This window comes from Lissotriton vulgaris, chromosome 6 (genome assembly GCF_964263255.1).
Source record: "Lissotriton vulgaris chromosome 6, aLisVul1.2, whole genome shotgun sequence".
NCBI classification, from domain to species: domain Eukaryota; kingdom Metazoa; phylum Chordata; class Amphibia; order Caudata; family Salamandridae; genus Lissotriton; species Lissotriton vulgaris.
Genome location: NC_141694.1, coordinates 1,517,099,920 through 1,517,127,358, shown reverse-complemented (window position 1 = coordinate 1,517,127,358; position 27,439 = coordinate 1,517,099,920).

Below are 27,439 nucleotides of genomic sequence, written 5' to 3'. Positions count from 1 at the left end.
CGGGTGCGCAAAATATAGTTAGTACAACTAACTATATAGGAGCAAATTCAATGGTTTTGTATGAGTGAAATGTCCAGCTAACTATAACACCCCTAAAACTTATAGTTTTTTGAGTGAATTTCAAAGGTTTTTTAAATGCTAATTCCTAACTATATAAAGCCTGAAACCTATGGTTTTTTCAGTGAATTTCAAACGTTTTTTAAATGCTAATTCCTAACTATATAAGGCCTGAAACCTATGTTTTTTCCAGTAAATTTGCAAGGTTTTTTAAATGCAAATTCCTAACTATATAAGGCCTTAAACCTACGTTTTTTTCAGTGAATTTCAAAGGTTGTTTAAAATGCTAATTCCTAACTATATAAGGCCTGAAACCTATGGTTTTTTTCAGTGAATTTCAATGTTTTTTGAAATTCTAATTCCTAACTATATCAGGCCTGAAACCTATGGTTTTTTCATTGAATTTCGAAGGTTTTTTTTAATTACAATTTTTAAATGTATTAATTGTTATTTTTTTAATACTGATTTACTACATTTTTGCAAGTGGTGCTCAGAGGGCACGCCCCCTTTTTACAACACTCTGCAGCGCAGCTCCATGGCGCTTACTGGAGATACCTGTTGGACTAGTTCCATCTAGGGGACCTCTGGATTGAACAGGAATTAATTCCACAACTTAAACTGTGCAACCACGTCCTGTAGACTGTTCTAAATTGGGGGATTAAGTTCCCTTGCATACTGGGGGTCCCTGGGGGCCAACTAGCCCACCATGAGCCTCCATTATGGGCCAGGGTGCTGCGTTGCTTTTGCCCGGGGGGAGGTGGTCCCCGGGGCAGTGTAGGGGGGGATTGGGGATCCCCCCACACTTCTTTATCACTATGCCCCCGCGATTTTGTCCACCCGGGGGGTATTTGGAAAAAAAAACGGGTTTTAAAAAAATTAAAATTTGGCCTTGGGGATCCTTGTGGGACCACCTGGGCAAGCCTAGGGGGGTCAGGGTGTTTCTACCCTGCCCTCTTTTTGTGTTCTACAATTTAGTTTTTCTGCTTTCTTGTGCCTTGGTTTACCGAGCACAAGATTGCTGCCAACACTTCATGGTTTGAAGTGTTGAAAGCCAATGAGCATGCAGCTTCTGCTTTGAAAGTTTTAGAACTCAGAAAGGGGGCAGGGTAGAAGCACCCTGGCCCCCTACTCCTGCTCAGGGGGTCCCACAAGGCCCCCCAAGAACCCCCCAAATCTTTTGTTTTTTTTGGGAAAATCGCTGGGTGCGCCTATGGTGCGCGTTCCCCGCGATTTTTGAAACAACATTTTTTTTTTGCCTTGGGGGTCCCTGTGGGACCCCCTGAGCAGGTCTAGGAGGTCAGGGTGCTTCTACCCTGCCCCCTTTTTGAGTTCTGCACGTTTGTTTTTCTGCTTTCTTGTGCCTCAGTCTACCAAGGCACAAGATGGCTGCCATCAATGTTTGTTTTGGAGTGTTGACAGACAGTGGCAGCCAATCAGCCTGTGTTAGTCACAAGCCAAAGCGGAATTCCTACCTGCCAGAACCGCCGTTGGAAGGGAATTCCGCTTTGGCTTGTGACTAACACAGGGTATTCACGATGACCGACATCGAAATACATGAAAACGGAATAACAAGCAGCGGCCGGCGTAAAAGGAGAAAAGCGGACCAATAAGCTCCAGTATGCACTGCCCGATAAATACATTACAAGTGTGCGATATCCAAAACCAATGGAGGACTTAAAGATTTAAAATCATCCACGAACCAGTGAGTGTCATCATTGAAAATAAACAACCAGAAACACACTGAATAATGGCGGCTAAAAACTCGAAGAGGGAGGACAATGGGAAGAGTCCCTCTTCGCTGTCATCGGGCAGAGGAGGAGCAGAAGGCTGACTTTTTAAATGGTGGTGTAACAACAGCTTCCTAGTATTGCACCCAGCATCTGAGGAAGTCGATAGACGAAACGCGTCATGCTGAATGCAATTAAAAGATGCTGAACCAACTCCTAAGTGTGCTCCGTGTGTCTTTTGAAGTGGGACACCTTTTGCTTTGAATCTAAACATGTGCAACGCCGCTTGCACAAAGGATGCACCCGCCCCAAGTAGCTCGGCAGGCAAGCGGCATTTGTTTTTGAAATCTGAGGATACATACCTGCCAGAACCGCTGTTGGAAGGGAATTCCGCTTTGGCTTGTGACTAACACAGGGTATTCACGATGACCGACATCGAAATACATGAAAACGGAATAACAAGCAGCGGCCGGCGTAAAAGGAGAAAAGCGGACCGATAAGCTCCAGTATGCACTGCCCGATAAATACATTACAAGTGTGCGATATCCAAAACCAATGGAGGACTTAAAGATTTAAAATCATCCACGAACCAGTGAGTGTCATCATTGAAAATAAACAACCAGAAACACACTGAATAATGGCGGCTAAAAACTCGAAGAGGGAGGACAATGGGAAGAGTCCCTCTTCGCTGTCATCGGGCAGAGGAGAAGCAGAAGGCTGACTTTTTAAATGGTGGTGTAACAACAGCTTCCTAGTATTGCACCCAGCATCTGAGGAAGTCGATAGACGAAACGCGTCATGCTGAATGCAATTAAAAGATGCTGAACCAACTCCTAAGTGTGCTCCGTGTGTCTTTTGAAGTGGGACACCTTTTGCTTTGAATCTAAACATGTGCAACGCCGCTTGCACAAAGGATGCACCCGCCCCAAGTAGCTCGGCAGGCAAGCGGCATTTGTTTTTGAAATCTGAGGATACATACCTGCCAGAACCGCCGTTGGAAGGGAATTCCGCTTTGGCTTGTGACTAACACAGGGTATTCACGATGACCGACATAGAAATACATGAAAACGGAATAACAAGCAGCGGCCGGCGTAAAAGGAGAAAAGCGGACCGATAAGCTCCAGTATGCACTGCCCGATAAATACATTACAAGTGTGCGATATCCAAAACCAATGGAGGACTTAAAGATTTAAAATCATCCACGAACCAGTGAGTGTCATCATTGAAAATAAACAACCAGAAACACACTGAATAATGGCGGCTAAAAACTCGAAGAGGGAGGACAATGGGAAGAGTCCCTCTTCGCTGTCATCGGGCAGAGGAGGAGCAGAAGGCTGACTTTTTAAATGGTGGTGTAACAACAGCTTCCTAGTATTGCACCCAGCATCTGAGGAAGTCGATAGACGAAACGCGTCATGCTGAATGCAATTAAAAGATGCTGAACCAACTCCTAAGTGTGCTCCGTGTGTCTTTTGAAGTGGGACACCTTTTGCTTTGAATATATATATATATATATATATATATTCACTGAAAAAACCATAGGTTATAGGCCATATATAGTTAGGAATTAGCATTTACAAAACCTTGAAAATTCACTGAAAAAACCATAGGTTATAGACCATATATAGTTAGGAATTCGCATTTACAAAACCTTATTTTACTCACACAAAACCATTGAAATTCCATATATAGTTAGTTGCACTAACTATATATCGCGCACCCGCAATCCACTGCTGATGATGTCACATATTACATCATTCATGACATGGTCAGTGACATCACTGATGACATCACTGATGACATCTCAAATGACATCACTGATGACATCTCAAATGACATCACTGATGACATCACTGATGACATCTCATTTGACATTACTGATCACATCACTGATGATATCATTCATGTGATAATACGATGAACCTCTTCAGACTCTAACATAACCTTAGATACAATCAGTGTAAACAGACACTCACAGACTGTCACTCATCCATGGAGTTACTCACACACCTAGTCCGTCATGCAAAGAATCAATCACACCTCCATTTCCTCAACTATACAGTTATATAAACTTTACTTATTCAAACATATACTAACACATATTTACTCTCTTATACAATCCCTGATACAAGTTCACAATGATCCATACAGCCACTCACACATTCACTGGCTCTTATGCACAGTTATTTATATATGTCAACTCTCACATGTACTGTGTTTTACATATGTACTTACTTTGACATGTAGCACTGAGATATCCATTCACTCACCAATACACTCATGCACACAGTCAACCGCCCATACAGCTGTTTCCACATGCACTTTTGAAACCATACATGTAGTGAATCAACTGCTCACACATCTATGCACAGAGTCATACACCTCCCAGCCACCCACACACACACTCAGTCTCCCATACAAATACTTGGGCAACCAATCAATAACCCATATAGTTACTCATATAGCTACTTATCAACACATGCAACAGTTTACAGAACAACAGACATAATGATGCACAAACTAAGACAGTTTAGTCACTAACCCATGCACTCAGTGAGACACATTTAATCACTCACTCATACAGTCAGTCATGCACCTACTAAATCCTTCATCCAGACACTTATACATCCACTCATTCTTCAATATGTAAGACATATTTTAACTTTACAGAAACATACAGTCACTGGATGTTGTCATCAGTGATGTCATCAGTGATGTCATTTGAGATGTCATCAGTGATGCCATCAGTGATGTCACTGACCATGTCATGAATGATGTAATATGTGACATCATCAGCAGTGGATTGCGGGTGCGCGATATATAGTTAGTGCAACTAACTATATATGGAATTTCAATGGTTTTGTGTGAGTAAAATAAGGTTTTGTAAATGCCAATTCCTAACTATATATGGTCTATAACCTATGGTTTTTTCAGTGAATTTTCAAGGTTTTGTAAATGCTAATTCCTAAGTATATATGGTCTATAACCTATGGTTTTTTCAGTGAATTTTCAAGGTTTTGTAAATGCTAATTCCTAACTATATATGGTCTATAGCCTATGGTTTTTTCAGTGAATATATATATATATACATACATATATAAACATATATCATCTGTATATCTATATCAATACAAACATAAATGCATGCATACATATACTTATATGCATACAGATGCATGTTATTTACATGAAAGTTGAAAAAACACTAATAAAAGCAAAGCTAAAAAGCCACCTCATTACAAACAGAATGGCTTTAACTTAAACGAGGGCGAGATCTATTGCATTTTCAATGCTTGTTTACTTTGGTTCCATCAAGAAGGCATTCAGATGTGTCACACATTTGCCATAAATTCTGAATGTTAGCACTCTAGTTGCACATTAGTTCACTGTAGTAAAGCTACTGCTCACCAGGGACGTCTGCTGCTATTATTCAAAGTGCATGTTTCAGTCTGCATGTCAGAATTTTTTTAATGAAATAGAAGAGGATTTGAGAAGTCACTCAAAATGCTCCCTAATTTTTCTTTCTGAAGCACTAATCATACTTTCTATGGCAAAATTAACCCCCTCATGTTGTTCCTTTTTAAATTGAGTGTTTTCAGACTTACCACTTCATTCCAATCAAGATGGCTTCTGGTGTGCCATACTTTTGTCATAAGTAAGACTGTTAGCGCTCTAGTTGTTCTTTAGAACACTCTGGGACATTCTGTCATTGGGCTATACTTGGGGTACATCTGGGTGATATTTGGGCTACATTTAGGCTCTTTTGTCTCTGGTGGCCATCTTGGGAGACTGTATGTCAGAATTCTTTAATGAAATTGAAGAGAGTTTGAGAAGTCACTCAAAATGTGCCCTAATTTTTCTTTCTGCAGCACTAATCATAATTCATATGGCAAAATATACGCCCTCATTTTGTTCCTTTTTAAATTAAATGTTTTAAGAGTTACCACTTTATTCCAATCAAGATGGCTTCAGGTGTGCCATACCTTTGTAATAAGTAGGACTGTTAGCGCTCTAGTTGTTCTTTAAAACACTCTGGGACATTCTGTCATTGGGCTATACTTGGGCTACATCTGGGTGATATTTGGGCTACATTTGGGCTCTTTTGTCTCTGGTGGCCATTTTGGGAGACTGCATATCAGAATTTTTTAATGAAATAGAAGAGGATTTGAAAAGTCACTCAAAATGTGCCCTAATTTTTCTTTCTGCAGCACTAATAATACCTTCTATTGCATAATATACCCCCTCATTTTGTTCCTTTTTAAATTAAATGTTTTAAGAGTAACCACTTTATTCCCATCACGATGGCTCCAGGTGTGCTATACCTTTGTAATAAGAAGGACTGTTAGCGCTCTAGTTGTTCTTTAGAACACTCTGGGACATTCTGTCATTGGGCTATACTTGGGCTACATCTGGGTGATATTTGGGCTACATTTGGGCTCTTTTGTCTCTGGTGGCCATTTTGGGAGACTGCATGTCAGCATGTTTTAATGAAATAGAAAAGGATTTGAGAAGTCACTCAAAATGTGCCCTAATTTTTCATTCTGCAGCACTAATCATACTTTCTATGGCAAAATATACCCCCTCATGTTGTTTCTTTTTAAATTAAATGTTTTAAGAGTTACCACTTTATTCCAATCAAGATGGCTTCAGGTGTGCCATACCTTTGTAATAAGTAGGACTGTTAGCGCTCTAGTTGTTCTTTAGAACACTCTGGGACATTCTGTCATTGGGCTATACTTGGGCTACATCTGGGTGATATTTGGGCTACATTTGGGCTCTTTTGTCTCTGGTGGCCATTTTGGGAGACTGCATGTCAGAATGTTTTAATGAAATTGAAGAGAGTTTGAGAAGTCACTCAAAATGTGCCCTAATTTTTCTTTCTGCAGCAGTAATCATAATTCATATGGCAAAATATACGCCCTCATTTTGTTCCTTTTTAAATTAAATGTTTTAAGAGTTACCACTTTATTCCAATCAAGATGGCTTCAGGTGTGCCATACCTTTGTAATAAGTAGGACTGTTAGCGCTCTAGTTGTTCTTTAAAACACTCTGGGACATTCTGTCATTGGGCTATACTTGGGCTACATCTGGGTGATATTTGGGCTACATTTGGGCTCTTTTGTCTCTGGTGGCCATTTTGGGAGACTGCATATCAGAATTTTTTAATGAAATAGAAGAGGATTTGAAAAGTCACTCAAAATGTGCCCTAATTTTTCTTTCTGCAGCACTAATAATACCTTCGATTGCATAATATACCCCCTCATTTTGTTCCTTTTTAAATTAAATGTTTTAAGAGTTACCACTTTATTCCCATCACGATGGCTCCAGGTGTGCTATACCTTTGTAATAAGAAGGACTGTTAGCGCTCTAGTTGTTCTTTAGAACACTCTGGGACATTCTGTCATTGGGCTATACTTGGGCTACATCTGGGTGATATTTGGGCTACATTTGGGCTCTTTTGTCTCTGGTGGCCATTTTGGGAGACTGCATGTCAGCATGTTTTAATGAAATAGAAAAGGATTTGAGAAGTCACTCAAAATGTGCCCTAATTTTTCATTCTGCAGCACTAATCATACTTTCTATGGCAAAATATACCCCCTCATGTTGTTTCTTTTTAAATTAAATGTTTTAAGAGTTACCACTTTATTCCAATCAAGATGGCTTCAGGTGTGCCATACCTTTGTAATAAGTAGGACTGTTATCGCTCTAGTTGTTCTTTAGAACACTCTAGGAGGCTGCAGTAGAACACAAAGGAATCAACTGACAGTCTCTGTCCTTGTTGGATGTACATGTTTTACTGAGAATGTCAGACTTCATTTTCACATGACTGAGAAAGATAATGTGAATTTACAGAAAATATGCTTTCAGTTTAGCTTATAGATCCCCTTCCAAACCACTGTGGGAAAATCATGAGATATTAGTTTTCTTTCAAACAATATTCATGATATCACAGCAGAAGTTTTTTTCACATGGTAAAATCACCTTAGAACCCACCACAATTCCTAAAACGAGTATGGTACCATCAACAAATGATTTATAATGTAACTAAAGTCCTAAAACCCTCTATTAACTACAATGCTTTTTAATGAGGTGCTATCATGTATATTGGTCCCAAGATGGCTGCCAACACTTCTTGGATGAAGTGCTGACAGCCAATCAGATCAGATGTGTGGTTAGGCTCCGCCCAGATATATATCTTTTTTTGAACCTAAATTACTCAAAATCCACTGGAGCACATATATTGAGACCTAGCAAAGGCACATCGGGCTAACAGTCCGTACAATTTTGCCAAGTTTCGTGCAAATCCATTCAGCCGTTCCAGCTAAAAGTGAGGCCAACCGCCCTATGGAAATTAACATGGGAAAAACGTGTTTTGGGACCCCCCTTTTTTCTCGGCCCCCCCTTGATGAAACCCCCCTAAATTGTCAGGGGCTGCTCAGGAAACAAAATGTTCCATTTTCCTGAAAATTTCAGCCATTTCCGTCCACAAACGCCAAAGTTATTAGACATAGAATTTTCAAAAATCCCATAGAGAAAAAATCCTAACTATATATACCTACTGGCGACCGCCAGTAGGTAATATGTGTATATATATATATATATATATATATATATATATATATATATATATATATATATATATATATATATATATATATATATATATATATATATATATATATATATATATATATATATATATATATATATATATATATATATATGTGTATATATATATATATATATATATATATATATATATATATATATCTATATATATATATATAGATATAGATATAGATATATATATATATATATTCACTGAAAAAACCATAGCATTTCACTCATACAAAACAATTGAAATTCCCCCGTTATAGTTAGTTCAGCTAACTATAACTTGCGCGCCCGCAATGCACTGCTGAAGACGTCACATACAAGATCACTCATGACATGGTCAGTGACATCACTCATGATATAACTCATGACATCTCAAATGACATCACTGATGATAAATGTTTTTTATATTTATAGCTCAAGGTCGATGAAAGAATAAATGGGTATATAAGTGTCTACATGGATGATTTGTTTGTATAATTAATTGTATAACTAACTGATTAATTGCATCTTAGTGAATATATGGGTTAATGAGTAATGTTTAAATATGTAAATATCTGTATCAGTCTCAAGCATAAGTAGCTGCATGTGTTGGTGAGTAGCTACATGAGTGTCTATTTAGGTTATTAGGTGGTTTTTTGAGTATCAGTATGAGTGTCTGAGTGTCTATATGGTTCAGTAGGAATATTACTTAGAACATAGATGCATGAATGAGTGACTCACTGTGTGTATGTGTTTTGAAGACAGCATGTGTGCAGGACTGTATGGGTGGATGAGTATGTGTATAGGTGTGTTAGTGAGTGAATGACTGTCTATTACTGTCTTTATGACTAAGTACATATGTTTTAAACTACTATATGTGAGTATTGGTGTATATAAGTGAGTATATATGAGAGTGAGAGACTGGAAGAGTTCCAGTATAACTAAGTATGTGTTTCTATAAGTGATTGTTTAATCGAGTAAGTATGTGTACATTTCTATACAAGTAAGTGTACTGGGGTGTGTATAGATATATATGCAAGCAAATAGATGTCTGAAAGTTTATTTGCATGTGTAAGTTTGTGTGTGAGTAACTCTATGTGTGAGTGTAGGTGTGTAACAGGATGTATAGGTGAATGAGTACATATGATGAGTGAGTACAAGTATGAGTGACTATATAGAACTGTTGGTGAATGAATGGATGTGTATGTAGATTTTGGAATTACTGAATAGGTTGTTCTAGCTAGTATTGATATATCCATTGTTTTGAAAATGTTCGTTTTTATTTTTGAATGTGTGTATTAAAGGTTGTATTAGGGTAAAAGGAGGTGTGCCACGTCTTCACAAGGATGATGTCATCAGTGATGTCATCAGTGATGTCATGAGTGATGTCACTGACCATGTCATGAGTGATGTAGTATGTGACGTCATCAACAGTACATTGTGGGCGAGCGAGTCATAGCTAGCTGAACTAACTATAACGGGGGAATTTGAATGGTTTTGTTTGAGTGAAATGTCCAGCTAACTATAACATGTGAGAAACCTATGGTTTTTTCAGTGAATTTGCAAGGTTTTTTAAATGCTCATTCCTAACTATAACGTGTATGAAACCTATGGTTTTTTCTGTGAATTTGCAAGATTTTTTAAATGCTAATTCCTAACTATAATTTAACTCAAACCTATGGTTTTTTTCAGTTAATTTCAAAGGTTTTGTAAATGACAATTTTTAAATGTATTAATTATTATATTTCTTTTTTTATACTAATTTCCTACATTTTTATTACAAATACTTATCTTTATTTTATTTTTTAAGTTATATTTTCTATTTTGTATGTAAAATATTACCAAAAGTAAATTCAATTTTTTTTTATTACTCTACAACTGAAAAAGTGACTGCACACATGCTACATACATGTTTTAGTACTGCACTTTACTGCACAAAGGTGACTCACTAAACAAATTAAATTAACAAATTATTGTATCACAATAGTTATCCAAATGCAGAGAATACATTACTCTAACTAAAACAAAATGAACCACATACATTCCCATACAACGTATCAACTCACCTTTCGAATGGATTTCTAGATTAAGAAGAATGGCACTCACAAAGTAGATATACTTATACAGAATCTCTCTAGTTCAGTGTTTGCAGCAGAACCGAGAAATGGTAAATTTTCCCTCTCAATTTACACATATATACATGTAAATAACAAATTAAAAACCTTCACACATTAATTCAAAATGAAAGGCACATTTCTATTTGTTCAACATTTCAAACCTTTCCAACTGACATAAATTTCCACCCTACCCCCAACGGATCATGCAAAAGTCAACTATCAACAAAGGTCAAAAGTTCAGCACTCTATAAAACACTGTTCCTCAACAAATTTAGACTATGCATAAGCGATTTTACAATACCCGGGGAACCCATCCCCGGGGCTCAAATATAACGTTCAGGACCGTGGGGGGAGCTCCAAAACCCCCACGATCCCAGACAGCTCCCTGCGTCCTTCGAGTGCTGGCATTGCTTTTCATCGGAGAGAGCAGCTTACATGCTGCTCTCTCTGGCGAAAAGCAATCTGCTTTCCTACTTGAAAGAGAGCTTTCGCACTACCATAGCAAACAGCAGTGTTCCGGGGATAGGCACCCCATAACTCTAAAGTAGCTGGCCCTGGGAGGTGGTGGTCCCCAGGGCCATCAAAGGCTCAACAAAGGCCATCAAATATTTTGAACTTGGAGATCATCGTAAAACCCCTAAGCAGTCCTAGGGGGTCAGGAAGTCCTATAGCAAATAGCAAACTTTTCCTATCATACTTTTTAATTCACATTATTACTGTACCTTTGTTATGCAGGTAACTAACTTCAATCTTCACTTTCAGAGGTGAGCTGCTGGCTGGGGCTGATTGTCATTGCGGGTTCCCAGCGGTAGCGGGCGCCATCTTTGCTTGGGCTTACCTTCACCATAGAGTATCCCTGACACTCCACCCTCGTTCCGCCCCTATTTAGGAGCGCGATTTGCCCCTCGCCTAGTGTTTGCTAGTAGCCCAGTGGCAGTGGGCTGGCTTGCGGACGCTGAGAGAGCTTCTCTAACGTATTTCCTGCACTTCGCCCCGCTGATTGCGAGCGGCGGCGCTTTTATGCTACGCATTGCTTTTAATTCGCATTATTACTGTACCTTTTGTTATGCAGGTAACTAACTTCAATCTTCACTTTCAGAGGTGAGCTGCTGGCTCGGGGCTGATTGTCATCGCGGGTTCCCAGCGGTAGCGGGCGCCATCTTTCCTTGGCCTTACCTTCACCATAGTGTATCCCTGACACTCCACCCTCGTTTTGCCCCTATTTAGGAGCACGATTTGCCCCTCGCCTAGTGTTTGCTAGTAGCCCAGTGGAAGTGGGCTGGCTTGCGGCCGCTGAGAGAGCTTCTCTAACGTATTTCCTGCACTTCGCCCCGCTGATTGCGAGCGGCGGCGCTTTTATGCTACGCATTGCTTTTAATTTGCATTATTACTGTACCTTTTGTTATGCAGGTAACTAACTTCAATCTTCACTTTCAGAGGTGAGCTGCTGGCTGGGGGCCGATTGTCATCGCGGGTTCCCAGCGGTACCGGGCGCCATCTTTGCTTGGGCTTACCTTCACCATAGTGTATCCCTGACACTCCACCCTCGTTCCGCCCCTATTTAAACGGCCATCATGTGTCAGCGCGGCGGACGAGCGCAGCGGGCGCGTCGTAGGCGTGCCGGAGTTGCGCCTGAGTTAAGCCCGTCTGCGCCCGTCCGCGGCCGACCGGGGCATGGGGCATGTCACTCTGCCTCTTTCCTCACTTATCCCCGTTCTTCCCTTATCTCATTTAATGATCCCGCACTTCCCCCTCCTGAGTCCTCCCCCAGGCTTGCACTATTCGGCCTGCTTACGGCCAGAAAAACCTTCCCTGAGATTATTTCCTTATCGCCAACCGCCAGACCACCTGCCCTGGGTCCCAAGACCTGTACTTCTCCATTGGTAAGAGCTTCCAATCCTCCTCTGTCTGTGATGTACCTTAACACCCGGTCTTTGGTCAGCCACCAGTCAGATATTTTTTATCTCCTGGGTTCGGAACAGCCTGACGTCTTGTTTCTGACCGAGACCTGGCTCACAGACGACTCTTCCCCTGATATCCTAGCAGCCATCCCTTCGGGATATTACATATTGCAAGTTAACCGCTCCTCTGGCAAAGCTGGCGGAGGGGTCGCAGCCATCATTAGGCACTCCATCCGTTTCTCCCCAGTGCCCACTTCCAGCATCCCTTTAACCGACTGCCTCGTACTCAGATTGGAGCAGCCTGGGTCATCACTCATATGCGTCTTGATTTACCGCCCCCCCCAATCTATGCCCAGTTTCTCAGTCCAGTTCGGCGACCTTATCTCCCAGCTCACCATCAACAACGCTAACATTTTGGCCCTGGGCGACTTACATTACTGGCTGTCGGACACCCATGAAACCCCTGATTCACTGGCCTTTTCAGACCTCATGCTGGGCTTAAACTGTACCCAACATATACACTCACCCACGCATGTAAAGGGCCATATTTTGGACCAGGTTTGGACCTCTTCCCTTGACATCTCTGCACCCCTCATCCTCCCCTGTCTCTGGTCAGACCATTTTTTAATCACTTTCACTTTAGCTATGCCTTCCCCTGTCACTACGGTTCGAGAAACCAACGTCCTGGCACGCAATTGGAACAAGGCTGATCTCAATAAATTCACTTCCCTCCTTAGTTTATCTGCCCCATCCACTACTGGACCTACCATCTCCACTGATTCTCAGTCACAGGGCCTCACCCACTGGTTTACTTCCGCTGCTGACTCGGTGGCACCTTTAAAACCAGTTAAGACGAGGCGCAGTCATGACGACCAAAGGTGGTTCACCGAGGATCTCAGAGCATTAAAACTTAGTCTTCGTCAGGCAGAAAGGCGCTGGCGCCGTGGGTACTCCCCCGAGACAAAAGAGATTTTCTCCTCTCGGCTAAGAGAGTATAAGTCAGCAATAACTGTGGCTAAATCTCGCTATTTCTCCAATAAAATCCTGGACTCCTCAAACAAGTCCAAAGATATATTTTCAATTGTCGAGGAACTGTCCAATCCGGCGAGAGTCACCATTGCTCCCCTCCCAGTCCCTGTGTGCTCCCTGAACCAATTTTTTGTGGACAAGATTATCAAGATTAAAACCAGCATCTCTACCCAAGCCTCACTGTCCCCCCTCCGCCCAGTGCTCCCTGTCACTCCAACACTCACACCTTAACCCAGATCCCCCTTATCTCAAAGGTCAATTTTCTTTCACTTCTGCATAAAGTCTCCTCTGGCTCCCCTAGCGATTGCTGCCCCCCCCTCGGCCCTTTGGGAAGCTTTCACCTCCTGTCCTGAACCCCCCCTAGCCCTCTTAAACAACTCTCTGACTACTGGGGAGGTTCCTGGATCCTTCAAACAGGCCGAGGTGGTTGCCATTTTGAAAAAACCTTCGGCAGACCCTTCCATCATGAGCAACTATCGCCCAATTTCCCTCCTCCCTTTCCTCAGTAAAGTTTTGGAGTCGCATGTCACTCAAATTCTCAGCATCTTTGTGGAAGACTCATGTGTCTTGGACGCCCAGCAGGCTGGGTTTAGACCTGCGCACTCCACAGAAGCAGTTATCTTTTCTGTGATGGAGGAATTGCGCAGGGGGGCCGACGCTAACACCTGTCAGGCCCTGGTCCTCCTGGACCTGTCGGCCGCCTTTGACACGGTCGACCATGATATCTTGGTTGACCGTGTCAGAGAGGCTGGCATCCAGGGCACCGCCCTGGACTGGGTTCGGTCTTTCTTGACTCAACGCCCTCAAGCAGTCAGGCTGTCCCAGTTCTCCGCTACTCAGGTCGAGCTGACCTGCGGTGTCCCACAAGGCTCTTCCTTATCCCCCCTCCTTTTTAATTTGTATCTGGCCCCATTAATACGTTCCCTGCGTAGGTTTAATGTCACCGCGTTCAATTACGCGGATGACATCCAACTGGTTTTTACTATCGACTCCTCTGATGAATCTATCACCACTTTCCAAAACACGCTCTGCTTCATCAGTAATTGGATGAGCTCAAACCACCTGAAGCTCAACCCCGACAAGACCGAGCTGGTTCTTGTCGGGGGGCCCTCCAATCCCTGGCACCCCTCTTTCTGGCCTGCAAGCCTAGGCAGTCCTCCCTGCCCTGTTAATTCAGCCAAAAGTCTGGGAGTCGTCATTAGCAGTGACCTCTCTATGACGCCCCAGATAAGCGCTGTAGTATCCTCAAGCCACTTCCAACTCAGGAAAATACGTAAAATCTCTCGCCTACTCACTACCGAGGCCCTCATTTTGGCCCTGCTTGCGTTAGTCATGTCTAGGCTTGACTACGCAAATGCACTATATGTAGGCATTCCTGCTTATCAACTCAGGAGACTTCAGCTGATCCAAAATCAGGCCGCCCGCCTGATTTATCACCAACACAGAGATCAACACGTTCGCCCCCTTTTAAAAAGTCTCCATTGGCTTCCGGTATCTGCCCGCTGCAAATTCAAGCTTGGCTGCATTATCTCCAAATCTCTTGCAGGTCACAGCCCCCTTTTTATTTCTTCCCTTCTTCACCCGTATGTTCCTCCTCGTACCCTTCGGTCATCTCAGATGGCCTTGTTATCAGTTCCCAGATTCAAGAGGAAGAAACATGGCGGCCTTAGGTTTTCATTTTTAGCCCCGTCCTTTTGGAATTCCCTACCCCTCCGTCTTAGGTTGTCTTCTCCTTACTCCAGGTTCAGATCCTCCCTTAAAACCTTCCTCTTCACTGAGTCTTACAATTAGCTGCTATCTCACGTTTCTCTTCCCTGCTCCCTCAGTAAAGCGCCAAGAAACCTAATGGTGTTAGTTGCGCTCAATAAGTTTATTTAACATAACATAACATAACATAACATACTACACACTCAATCTACACACATATACAAATAAAAAAAATCACATTTATTCCCACATTAAATCAAAACGAAACAGACTTTTATATTGCTTGAACTTTTGAACCCTTTAAAACTAACAAAACTTTCAACTCTTCCCCATTCCACATTCTGCCAGTTACCATAGAAACACTTCAGGGAACACCTAACTGAGCACACAGTTGAAAAGTTCATCATACATTGTTGCAAATTAAAACAGCAAGTGTGCTTGACTTGAGAATATACCAGCTTATCATATGTAACGTTTTTTTCTATCAGTTTTTCTTAACCAATAAAAATCAGGCTTTTAAAAAACAGAAACATGCATCCTAGTTCTGTGTAGAATATTGTCAAACCACAAATCATTTATTTTCTTTTTTCAAAACTACATGTTGTCCACCATTTTTAGAAAAATCTTACTTTTCATACTGCCATTTCATTTACAGAGACCTTCTGAGTGCATCCAGACCTCTCTTCAAGATGCTTAGAGTGTGGATTGTGGGACACAGCTATATTTTCTGGAGCCAAAGGTACGCAGAACAGAAAGGAGTTCACAAAGACCTAGGTTTACCAAATGTAGACATTAAATGGATTGGACAGAGAGGATTAAAGTGGCTCCAATTGATGCCATTGGTGAAATCCTTTTTACATCTCCAACACCCTGACCTCATAATTGTGCACTGTATAGCCTACTTGTTGAACAACTCAACTCAACACCCAAAAAGTGGTGATTTTGAGTGAGCCTTGGGCCCACCCGTCTGCGTTATATGATGAATGCAGAGCTGTTAGCTCCTATGGTGTGCACTACCACTGCCCTTGTTGCTCCCAAGAGGCGATTTGTTTAGAAAAAACAATGAAAATTCCACCCGCTGTGGGTTGCACCACCAGAGATCATTAGTACAAATATAAATGCAGTCAATAAAGAATGTCCATGAATTGTTGTTTCATTTTTTGTCTCTTCTTTATTCAATTTTCATTTAGGCAGCCAACGCGTTTCGTTCAAAAGAACTTCATCAGGGCTGTAAAAACATTTAAAAAAGATTTCATGTAGAACCATACACAAATAAGTCTAATTTACTAATCATAATCTTTATGATCTCAAGACAGAAGCACATATCCTTTCTAAAAAGATCTCTAATCCTCTATACTTCTCTTTTATATATTTACAAACTATACATACTATATATACAATAATTACATCTCAGCAGAGTACCAACTTGGTATTCAAACCCAATCCAGTTCTTTTATATACATTGTTGAAAAAACATCAGTTTTTGAGGACACATAATCTTCAATTTTCATCAATATGTATATTTCTTTGTTTCATTGAGCATATGGAATAGAATAATACAATTGTGGTTCTAGACAGGAGCCAGATTTCTATACTCATAATTCTTCAAAATTGCATTTGCTTGCACTACTAGCATGTGGACGAGATACCAGAATTATAGGTCTAGGGAGGAGCCAGATTTCTATACTCATTATCCTCCAAAATTACACTTCACTTGTGTTTTTATACACTCCATTTATTTAATACAACCCTTCCAAGATTTTTCATCGGCCACATATTAATTTGGACCACTTTGCCAAGCTTTGAGCTACAGTATATCATTATTCATTATGGCCCAGTACTTTACTTTCTTACGAGTAGACTCTAGTGAAGACCTGTGCGATCAGTGTTTTGGGTGAATTACGAAAGACACACATTTTAAATAGATATACATTTTCATCATTGTGATATTTCTCTGTTTTAGTACATATGTGATAATAGAGCCAAAACTAATTCCTACTATATTTTGAAAGAGCTAGGGGAACTGCGATATTACAAAAGATCATTTTCACTTTTATCTCATGCTACACTATTCTATTGCATTGGTAATATTAAAACCTTCTTAACAAATGGCCTCTATCCCAAATTTTTTATAATCCCGAGGACCCCATCCCCCGGGGCTCAAATATAACGTTGGGGACCGTGAGAGGAGCCCCAAGGCCCCCACGGTCCCAGACGGCTCTCCACTTCCTTCGGGAACCGGCATTGCTTTTGGTCACAGAGAGCAGCTTACATGCTTATATTTTTCTTTTAAAGATGATTTCAAGTGTTATACATGTTATAAAATAATATAGTACTGCACGCTAAAGGAGAAAAGTCAGCTCAATTATGATAGAATTGAAAATAGAGTTTAAGTTAAAAGCACCATACCACAACTAGTTTTTGAAATGCATTGTACAATAAAATACATCTCAAAATAGGCTACATACATGGTGACTGTATCGTAATGTCACATAGAAAAAAGAAAGCCAAGCAAAATTAGCATGAAGAACATAGATGGACGTAGACAACAGTCAATCAATTTTATTTCAAAATCTGCGGAACGAAAGGGATTGGTCGCTAATACATTTTCTTATAATCCTACACAACCAATCAAAAACAGGTGTAAAAAGTTTTTGTTTTTAACATATGAGTAAAGCAGATATTTTGGCATGTACACGAAGCGAGAGGGAATTATTAAAGATGACTTACTTTCGCAAGACCACGAAAGGCTTGTTTCAAAAAAAGTATGCACTTTACTGCCAGACCCCATTTAATGATTACCCAGACTCTCATTTAAACACGTCACAAATCATCTCTAATCTCTTTGTCTTCTTTTTTAGTGTATTGTATGAGGTAAAGTGGTTGACCCTATGCCCAGAGCCCTCGAAAGTTCTAGAGTCTGCCACGCCCCACGGCCAGCTCCTGCAGTGTCCCGGAGCCGTGCAGTCCCTCTCCCAACATTTAACAGCCCCGGTGGGAGATGGTAAATTAATACTGAAAACATTAGTACACGCCACTCGTACTCTACCAGGAAAACACAACAACAGTATAAGGCCCAAATTTCCATTGTAGTGATTTCTTAGTTGCAGGTCTAGTTGTCAGATCGACACACACACTCCCTCATGGCTGGTATACACCCACACCACACCCATTCAGCACATCGTCACTACACACGTGACCCTATGTAGAAAAAATACAGAGCGCACATGTTGTACGCCATTTTAGAGTTGTTCCCAAAGTACGGAACAAGGAGGCCCACTACTACATGCGTGGCCTCTTCGGTCACTGAGTTAGTGGTGCCCGAAGTACTGAGCGGGTGAAGAACCTGCGATGATGATGATGGGAGCATGAGTATGCCGTTAGCCATAGATATATCAAGACTCGGCACCATATCTGAGACTTCTTTCTTGGAGATCGGGAATACATCATGCAGAAAGTGTCTTTTCCACGAAAGGTGAGCAGTGAGACTTGAGTACGCATCGGAAGGAGTCACGGTTGAAGCAGACTAGATACAAAAATGCGACTTAGCGTTTTAGACGAACTCACTCCTATATAGTGTATTAATTTGCATGTACATTTTTTTTTCTCCCAATAGTAGGAACGTTTTTATAATCGATGAAATGTCAGGAAAATTACCAATACAAATAGTTCATCGAAATGTGAGTAGGAACGTGTATAAAAGCGTGATCTAACTCCAAATTATTTTGGTAACAATTACCAATCATACGATCTTTCTTTTATTATCTTTTAGATGTACAGCTTCAGGGTGCATTATGTCCGGCACGTGGTAAAAAACACCGGGGACAGAAAGGTGAGCTGCGAGTATTGTTTTCAGTCACTCTCTTATTTCTTTTCTCGTTTCATAAAAGAATGACAATTAACTACCTTTTTATCTTATAAGTTGTGTTTTACAAATTGACGAACCCCCCGCAAAAAAAACCTACAAAGCTCTACGTTCGTGTATTCTGCGATGAAGCGTGGCCATTGCAACAATGACTGAGAAGCCTGCTTCCACACGTGGTGCACCCTCTTTGAATGATGGCAACGGCACAAGGTGAGCAAAGAAGCTTGTTTCCGAAAGAACAACAAGTTATCTGTGAAAGGAGAGAGAGCGTACCTCCGAACAGTGACAACAGATAGGTTACGACACTCTGAGGAACATATCTATAAGCTTATTGCGCCAATTTTGTGACACTTTTAACATGTGAAAAGTGGCGCAAAAGCTTTTAAATCTGCGTCTAACTTTCCAAGAAAAACTCTCAACTCCAGACTCTACGAGTTAATGGGGTGCAATAGTGTAGGTACGCAATTTCAAGAACTCACATTAAAATTCACTTTTGTCAGAAGTTTCGCAACTAAGTTGTGAATTCTGGTGGCCGCAGTGTTAATACAAAGTAAGCACAGCAGCCTAGATATACAATTGCAATGCATTAGAAATAAATTGGCGTATTTACAATCCCGTTGTGCCACTTTTGTGTCAGTAACGCAGTAGGCACTTCCATATAGACACCACTTGAACGCGGGACTATAACAGAAGTGAAATGTACAAGGCACATTACACACGTAAAATCGTGGTGTTACCTTCACTTGTAATGTATCACCTTATTTAGTCACATTTACATAACTTTAAACTTTAATTTTCTTTTTTGTTTTGCAGATTACCTATCCTATATCTTTTGGAGTCCACATCACAATTTGTTTATAATACTGTTTTATTAAAGTTCTTTTTTTAGTTGTTTATTATATTATCTTTAAGATACGTTTACAGTTATTGTTGTTTTAATAAAAGTTCATAAGAAAAAAACTATATACTTGATTTTTTTTGTTGGGGGGGTAATGGTCCACAACAAAAATAATATTTATAATTTGAAGTACTATAGTAAGATGTTTGACTGAGGGTTGAAAAGTACTGGCTGTACAATAAGGTTTATTTTCTCTGGATGGACTACAACATAGAAAGGAGATCAAAGTAAAACAAAACAATGTGTACCACATTTAAAAACCTCTTGCGACATTTACGCGTGCAAACCTACCCCCCTACAAAATTAACTTTATGGGCCTCAATGACGCCCCTCAAACCACGAAAACGACCACCCCCCGGAGATTTCTATACTGTGCGAGGGAGGCTGCGTGGCTCACCGCCTGATGCCCTGGAGTCCACCACACCCAAACTCGGTTGCTGCAGTGTCCATTAGGGGGAAACAGCCATTACAACGCAGTCATAACCACGCGTGACCGTCAACACAAATTCATTAGCACACATATGCCTTTACCTTGCATGCTTTTACAACTACTATACATTTACCAAGCATGATAAAGGCATAAGCATGGTAATGACTTTGTGGTGACGGTCACACGTTGTAATGGCTGTCCCTTACGTGATTCAAATTAGTTTTTAGGTATGCGTGTGACCAAGTCTGATAAGATCGGAAGCCAAGGACAAACACCATGGTGTCTGTGGCAGAAAAATTCATGGATCACAGAGAAGATATGCGGTGGGTACATTGAAAGTAGCAGGTATAATAAAAATAACGGAGGAACACTACTAAAATGGCGGAGGACGGAGTATGTAATTAATGTTTGGCGCCTCTGCAATACGTTGCAAATAAATATTGATAGAATATGATTATTAATATATTACAAAAGTATAGCAGCGGATGAGGCAAATGACCCGGCAGTAGAAAGCGGAAAGTTTAATACCTGAAATGAGGAGAGGTTTGCTTGGCGAACTTGAAGAAAAACAAAGAAACGTGGGTTTGGAAACGAGGCTGCGCATACGTAGAGAGTACAACTGGTGCAATAAAAACCCGGAAAGTTTTACATACTATCATAAAAATATAGTTCTTTTTTTTACCAGTAAAGTTAGTTCTGAAAAGAACTGTTTTTTATGAGCCCTAAAGCCCCCACGGTGCCAGCCAGCTCCCCGCGTCCTTCGGGAGCCGGCATTGCTTTTCGTCACCCTGGGCACTGCAGAAGGCGGCATTGTAGGCACCCCTGGACACTGCAGAAGCTGGTCCTGAAAGGTGGTGGCCCCCAGAGCCATCAAAGGCTCCAGGAAGGGGGCCGCGCTGCCCCCTCCCAACATTCAAAAGCCCCGAGGGGTGGTAGTCCCCGGGGCTGGGTAGTCCGTCCCCCCTATTTTCTATATTAGAACCCCGGGGAGGTGGCTGTCCTTGGGGCATGAGTGGGGGGCTTGAAACCCCCCACACAGTTATTTTTAAATAAAAAGAGGCCCCAGGGACTGGTGGTCCCCGGAGCTTCAGGGGGGTCATGAGTCCTCAGCATACATATAGTGAAAGCCCCGGGGGATGGCGATCCCCGAGGCAGAGGGACCCCTGGGTCCCCCATTATGAAAAAATTTGCCCCCGATATTTGGCCCCCCCCGGGAGCTATTTAAGAATAAAACTGACGTTTTTTTTTCCTTTTCCACCGTGTACGAGTACCAAACTCGTATGCTGCGATTTTTTATTTAAGAAAAAGAAAATCATTTTTGGACCTAAAAATCCATGTAGGACCCCCTAAGCAAGCCTAGAGGGTCAGGATGTTTCTACCCTGCCCCCTTTCCTTATTTTTCAACTTTGTTTTACTGTTTTCTTGTGACTCGGTTCTACCAAGACACAAAATGGCTGCCAACACTTCCTGGTTTGGAGTGCTGACAGACAGTTGACATACAATCAACATGCAGCTCGTGCTCGTAATTGTACAGATTACCGTACACGTACAGTACTTCATCTCTAGATACCATTATGATTTTACTTTTGATTTTCTCAGGAACTACAGAACGGATTTACACCATTTAACAAAAAGCCCAATCTGTGAACCGAACTCTACCTCTCTGCCAAATTTGGTGTTATTCTGTTCAGCCGTTCTGGCTGTAGCCCTGGCTAAAGGTCCCTATGGAAAATTGCATGGGGAAAACACGTTTTGGGACCCCCTTTTTTCTCAGCCCCCACTTGACGAATCAGCCCCAAACTTTCAGGGAAGGAGCCGAGCGGAGCATGCCATTTTCTTGGAGAAATTCATGAAGATTCGTCCACCAGCGCCAACGTTATTCCAAATAGAATGTTGTGGTTTTCCTATAGAAGGTAGGTCCTAACTATAACTACCTACTGGTGACCAGCAGTAGGTAATATCTATATATATATTCACTGAAAAAACCATAGGTTTCACACCAGTTATAGTTAGGAATTAGCATTTAAAAAATCTATTAAATTCACTGAAAAAAACATAAGTTTCACACCAGTTATAGTTACCTGGAAATTTTACTGACATAAAACCATTGAAATTCCCACGTTATAGTTAGTTGGACTCACTATAACTTGCACGTGTAATGCACTGCTGATGACATCACATATTACACCACTCATGACATGGTCAGTGACATCACTCATGACATCACTGATGACACCATCCAGTGAATGTGTGCATTTCTGAAAAATAAACATGTTTTATATATGTATATTTAAAGGTCGATGGAAGAATAAATGTTTCAATAAGTGTCTTAATGGATGTTTAAAAAAAAACATTGATTGGTTAACTGGCCTATTAAGTGTATCATAGTGAATACATATATTAGCGAGTATTGTTTAAATATTTAAATGTTTGTATCAGTGTTTCACTTTGTGTATAAGTGGCTGCATGGGTTGGTGAGTAGCTACATGTGTGTGTATATGGGTTATTAGATGTTTTTTTTAGTATCAGTATAAGTGTCTGTATGATTTGGTGGCGGTGTTACCTAGCACATAGATGCATCAATGACTGACTCACTGTTTGTATGTGTTTTGAAGACAGCATTTGTGCCGGACTGTATGGGTGAATCAGTATGTATATGTATGTGTTAGAAAGTGAATGACTGTCTTACTAGTGTCTTTATCAGTAACTACATATGTTTTAATCTAGTATATGTGAGTATTGATGTATATAAGTGAGTATATGTGAGAGTGAGAGATTGAAAGAGTTCTTGTTTTAATAAGTATGTGTTTCTATAAGGGATTGTTTAAGAGAGTAAGTATGTGTAAGTTTCCTTAGAAGTAATGTGGTAGTGTGTGTTTAGCTGTATATGCAAAAAAATGGATGTTCAATAGTTTATTTGCATGTGTGAGTATGTGTGTGAGCAACTTGTGGAAGACTGTCGGTGTGTTAACGGATGTAAAGGTGTCTCACTACATATGATGAGTGAGTATATGTATGACAAAATTTTTTTTTTTTTTTATTTTGGCATAAATGCCCCTCCTAAACTCCTCTCAGAAAACCTAGAGGGTCAGGAAGTGTCTACCAGGCCCCCTTCTACCCATTCCCAACGTTGTTTGTCCTCCATCTTGTGTCTCAATTCTACTGAAACACAAAATGGAGGACTCCCGTAACGCTGCCGGTGCGCGTACCGGGGCGCGCACCGGTAAGCGCTCCCAAAAAAAAGGTGGGAAAGTAATTTACAGAAAAACCACTGGAGACACTTACACCAAATATAGAATACGCCCTACTACATAGCAGTCTCTACCATTTACCCAAATTTGGTGGTATTCCATTGAACCATTTGGGCTGTAGCCCTGTCTAAATATCCTGAGGTAAATTACATGATAAAAACACATATGAAACTGTTTGAATTTTCAACCAATTAAAATGTTACTTACATTTTGTACTTTTATGTGCTGACATTTGATTAGTTAAGTACATGAATATATATGAAAAATGAGAGGGAAACACAGCCATTTTGGCTAACACTACCTAAGGTACATTTGGAAAAAAATTTGACAGAAAACTTCAACTACTTTGAAGAAGGTAAGTTGTTAATTTGAAAGAAGAACTATGTTATGCACTTTAGGTTCATTTGGGAAAACGTTTTCAGATAGTTATATACTGTCCCTCTGTAAGAGTTAGACATTGAGATAGGCTTGTCTATTATAATTATGGATTGAGTTAGGCTTCTCTGGTATAATATGAATTTACTTAGGCTTCATCATAGGCACTTTTTAATAGTTCTACTTCCTGCCTGAAACCATACATGCCCAAAGATAACTTCACTGTTAAAAGCTCACAAGTACCTGTCTAAACTTAAACCCAACAGTGCCCTATCTCTACTGATATATTTATTTTTTATGCAATTTACAGCAAGAAAATGGAAGGACAACAAAATGAAATTAATATTTCATTTGAAATTAATATGGAAAACAATCCTAAGGAAGACAAAGATGAAATAAACTTTCTGGATCACTCTCTGGACCAAGACTTAATTAATTGTGTAGAAGAAATTGAATCATGGAATGAAAAGGAGGACATACCTGATGAATTAATGTTGCAAATTCTTTTAGATTTTGAAAAATCACAACAATAAATCTTTATTTAAAAATTAAAAATTGTTTGAGACATTATTCTTTTTTATTTGTAAATTATGAAATAGTACCAAAATAGATATAATATAAAGTGACACTTAAAATATACTGTGCAACTTTTTTGTGTTACATAGTAAGTTTGCTCATAGTTACTTCCTTTCTCTCACTATAGTATCTCCAATGTGTTTTTAACATCTCTTTATCATCTCCTGCCTCCATATTGTTTCTGCTTTCCTAACAGACTATGGTATGAATTCCATATACCACAATAACTTCTGTAACAACATGCAAGATATCTACAAAGGAGACGGTGTATATTACATTTTAGACTCTGCATTGGTACCTACATGTTGGTACATAAATAAAAAATAAAAAAAACAACAAAAAGAACTATTATTAAACATACAATTTTTGAAAAGTCTGTCATTCTTTTTTCCCCATAGTACGCTCCCTGGTCCGCTCCCCGGTGCGCCTACCGGGCGTTCCCCCCGCAAAAATTGAAAAAAAAATTACTTTTTTTTTGCCAGCGGGGCCCTTTTAAAGCCCCCACATCAAACCTAGGGGGTCAGGGAGGGTCTACTCTGCTATCCTACCGAGACAAAAGATGGCAGCCGCTCCGGACTGTTTAGAATGTTTACAGACACCCGAAAGCCAATCAGCTTTCCGTGCGCAAGTTGCGTGGCGCGCCCGGTACGCGAACCGGTGCGCGTACCGGGGCGCTGCTGTAGATATATATATTTTATTTTAACCTAAATTACTCAAAATCCACGGGAGCACATATCTTGAGACATAGCAAAGGCACATCGGGCTACCATTCCCTACAATGTTGCCAAGTTTGGTGGAAATCCATTCAGCCGTTCTGGCTAAAAGTGAAGTTGACCGCCCTATGGAAATTAACATGGGGAAACGCGTTTTGGGACCCCTCTTTTATCTCAGCCCCGCTTGACAAATCCCCCCCAAACTTTCAGGGAAGGACCGGGGCGCCGCGAGGCCATTTTGAGGAAATGTTCAGCAGATTCGTCAACCAGAATTCAAATAGAATTTTTTATTTTTTTTTAAAAACCTTTATTTAACATTTGCAATCAAATAGAGACAAGGGCCTACAACCCCCAGGGCTGGCCGCTAAGCATTTTAGTACGTTATTACCAGCAAACTTCAAACCCGCCTCCCTGGAGAGCATAGGATCTCAATTCACAAAACGGATTGGTTGCAAAGGTAGTTCAATTTGGACACAGGATAGGAGGTTTTCAATTTAAAATAATAAGTAGGAAGATTCAGGTGTCGCACAGTGTCTCGGATCACAAAAGGGGGGGCGAGCAAAGAAACAACGTGTCCAAAATAAGCTCGCCATAAAATAAGTCAACGGAGTTAAGACATAAGACATAAGGATAAACTAGCACATTATTATTCGTCCACTCCAGCATTATTGTCCGCCCCAAAGCACCAAAACCTCAGAAAAGTCAAGATACAGATATAGAAACAAGGATGTAAGAAAGCCGAACCCACTACACTAACCCGGAAAAGGAAAAAGAGAAGAAGACAAGGGAAGAGAAGGAAGAAAAGAGGCCATAGAACAAAAATAAAAAACGAACACCCATCCCCACACCCCCCCCACCCTGCACCCCTGCTGATGACTACGGCCACCCGCCTCGCAGCGTGCCTGTCACCCAGTAATCAGAACCCGAAATATAGAAGAAGAGAAAGAAGAAAAGGCAAAGAGTCCCACTCGGTGAGGGAAATCGGAGGAGGGCATATTTCTATGGACTCCCGGTCTTCTTCCCCCGTCGTAGCCAGCCCCGCCCCGGACTCCGTTAGGTCAAGAAAGCAATCCCGTTAAACCTAGTGCCGCAATGAGAGACCCAGACAAAATCTCAACCCTGGCCCCGTCGATCAAATTCACTAAAGTTGTCAATTAAAGAAAGTCCCTTCCACAAATTACTGCAAAAGTCTACAGAACAGGAGGAAACAGATGAGAAAAGAACGGCAGATCTCAATGTAGATGGTTGGTGCCAATGTTGCCCCTCCCTGTCTCCGAAGCCAAGCTTTACTCCATCCGCCATCTTGAAAGACCGACAGGGGAGGGGAATGGACAAGGTCCGAAACAGCAAAAGACGAAAAGTAGAAAGTTCCAGAATGGGGGCGACATGTAAATGTTCCAAGGGATACACAGTCGGGGGTTCCAACGGCTCCATTGGGTGATCGGGCACAGTACAGTCAGGTAGATCCAGTACAATAGGGGCAAACTCTGCTTCCAGCACCGGGTCAAAACAAGTCTCCAAAACATCTATTGAAATGCAGGCTAACTGCCGGGACACAGGTGTCGAGTCAGGATCTGCTCTCAGGCCTGTGAGTCCATCCGTCGCAGACAACAAACTGCAAGTCTGGACTTCAATGGTCCCCTTAAGTGCAATGAGTGTCTCCAGCACCGTTCACAGTGACGGGCCAGTTCGAGCCTTCTCCGCTAGATGCCTTTCTTCCTCCAACATGATGGTCCCCACGGAGAGGCGCCTTCTCTGGGGCAAAATTAGGCAGAGCAGGAGTAAGCCATGAGGGACTGACGGTAGCAATCAGTAATACGCAGCGAGGCACCGACCCAGGGGGATCAACGATGCAAATGCCGAACCCCCCGGTCAGGGACCCCCGAAACACAGCACCGTGCGTCACTCGTCACCTCACCTACTGTAGGGCACCAGGCAGCTGGTGGTAGCAGACCAATCGAAAAGTCCGAGTGTTCCAGCGAGCGGACCCGACCTCATTTAGCAGTCCGTTGTTATTAAACTCGGACCCGGCCGAGCCCGCACTCGAGACCCCGGCGTCCCTGCTGGGTTAGGCCTCAAACGGTCATCGACGTAACTCTGCTCCACAACGGCGGAGAAACTCCGGGATTGCACCACTAGAGAGCAGGTCCGATCACACACACGCATCCGGTGCAGGTAACCAGGATAGGCGACAGG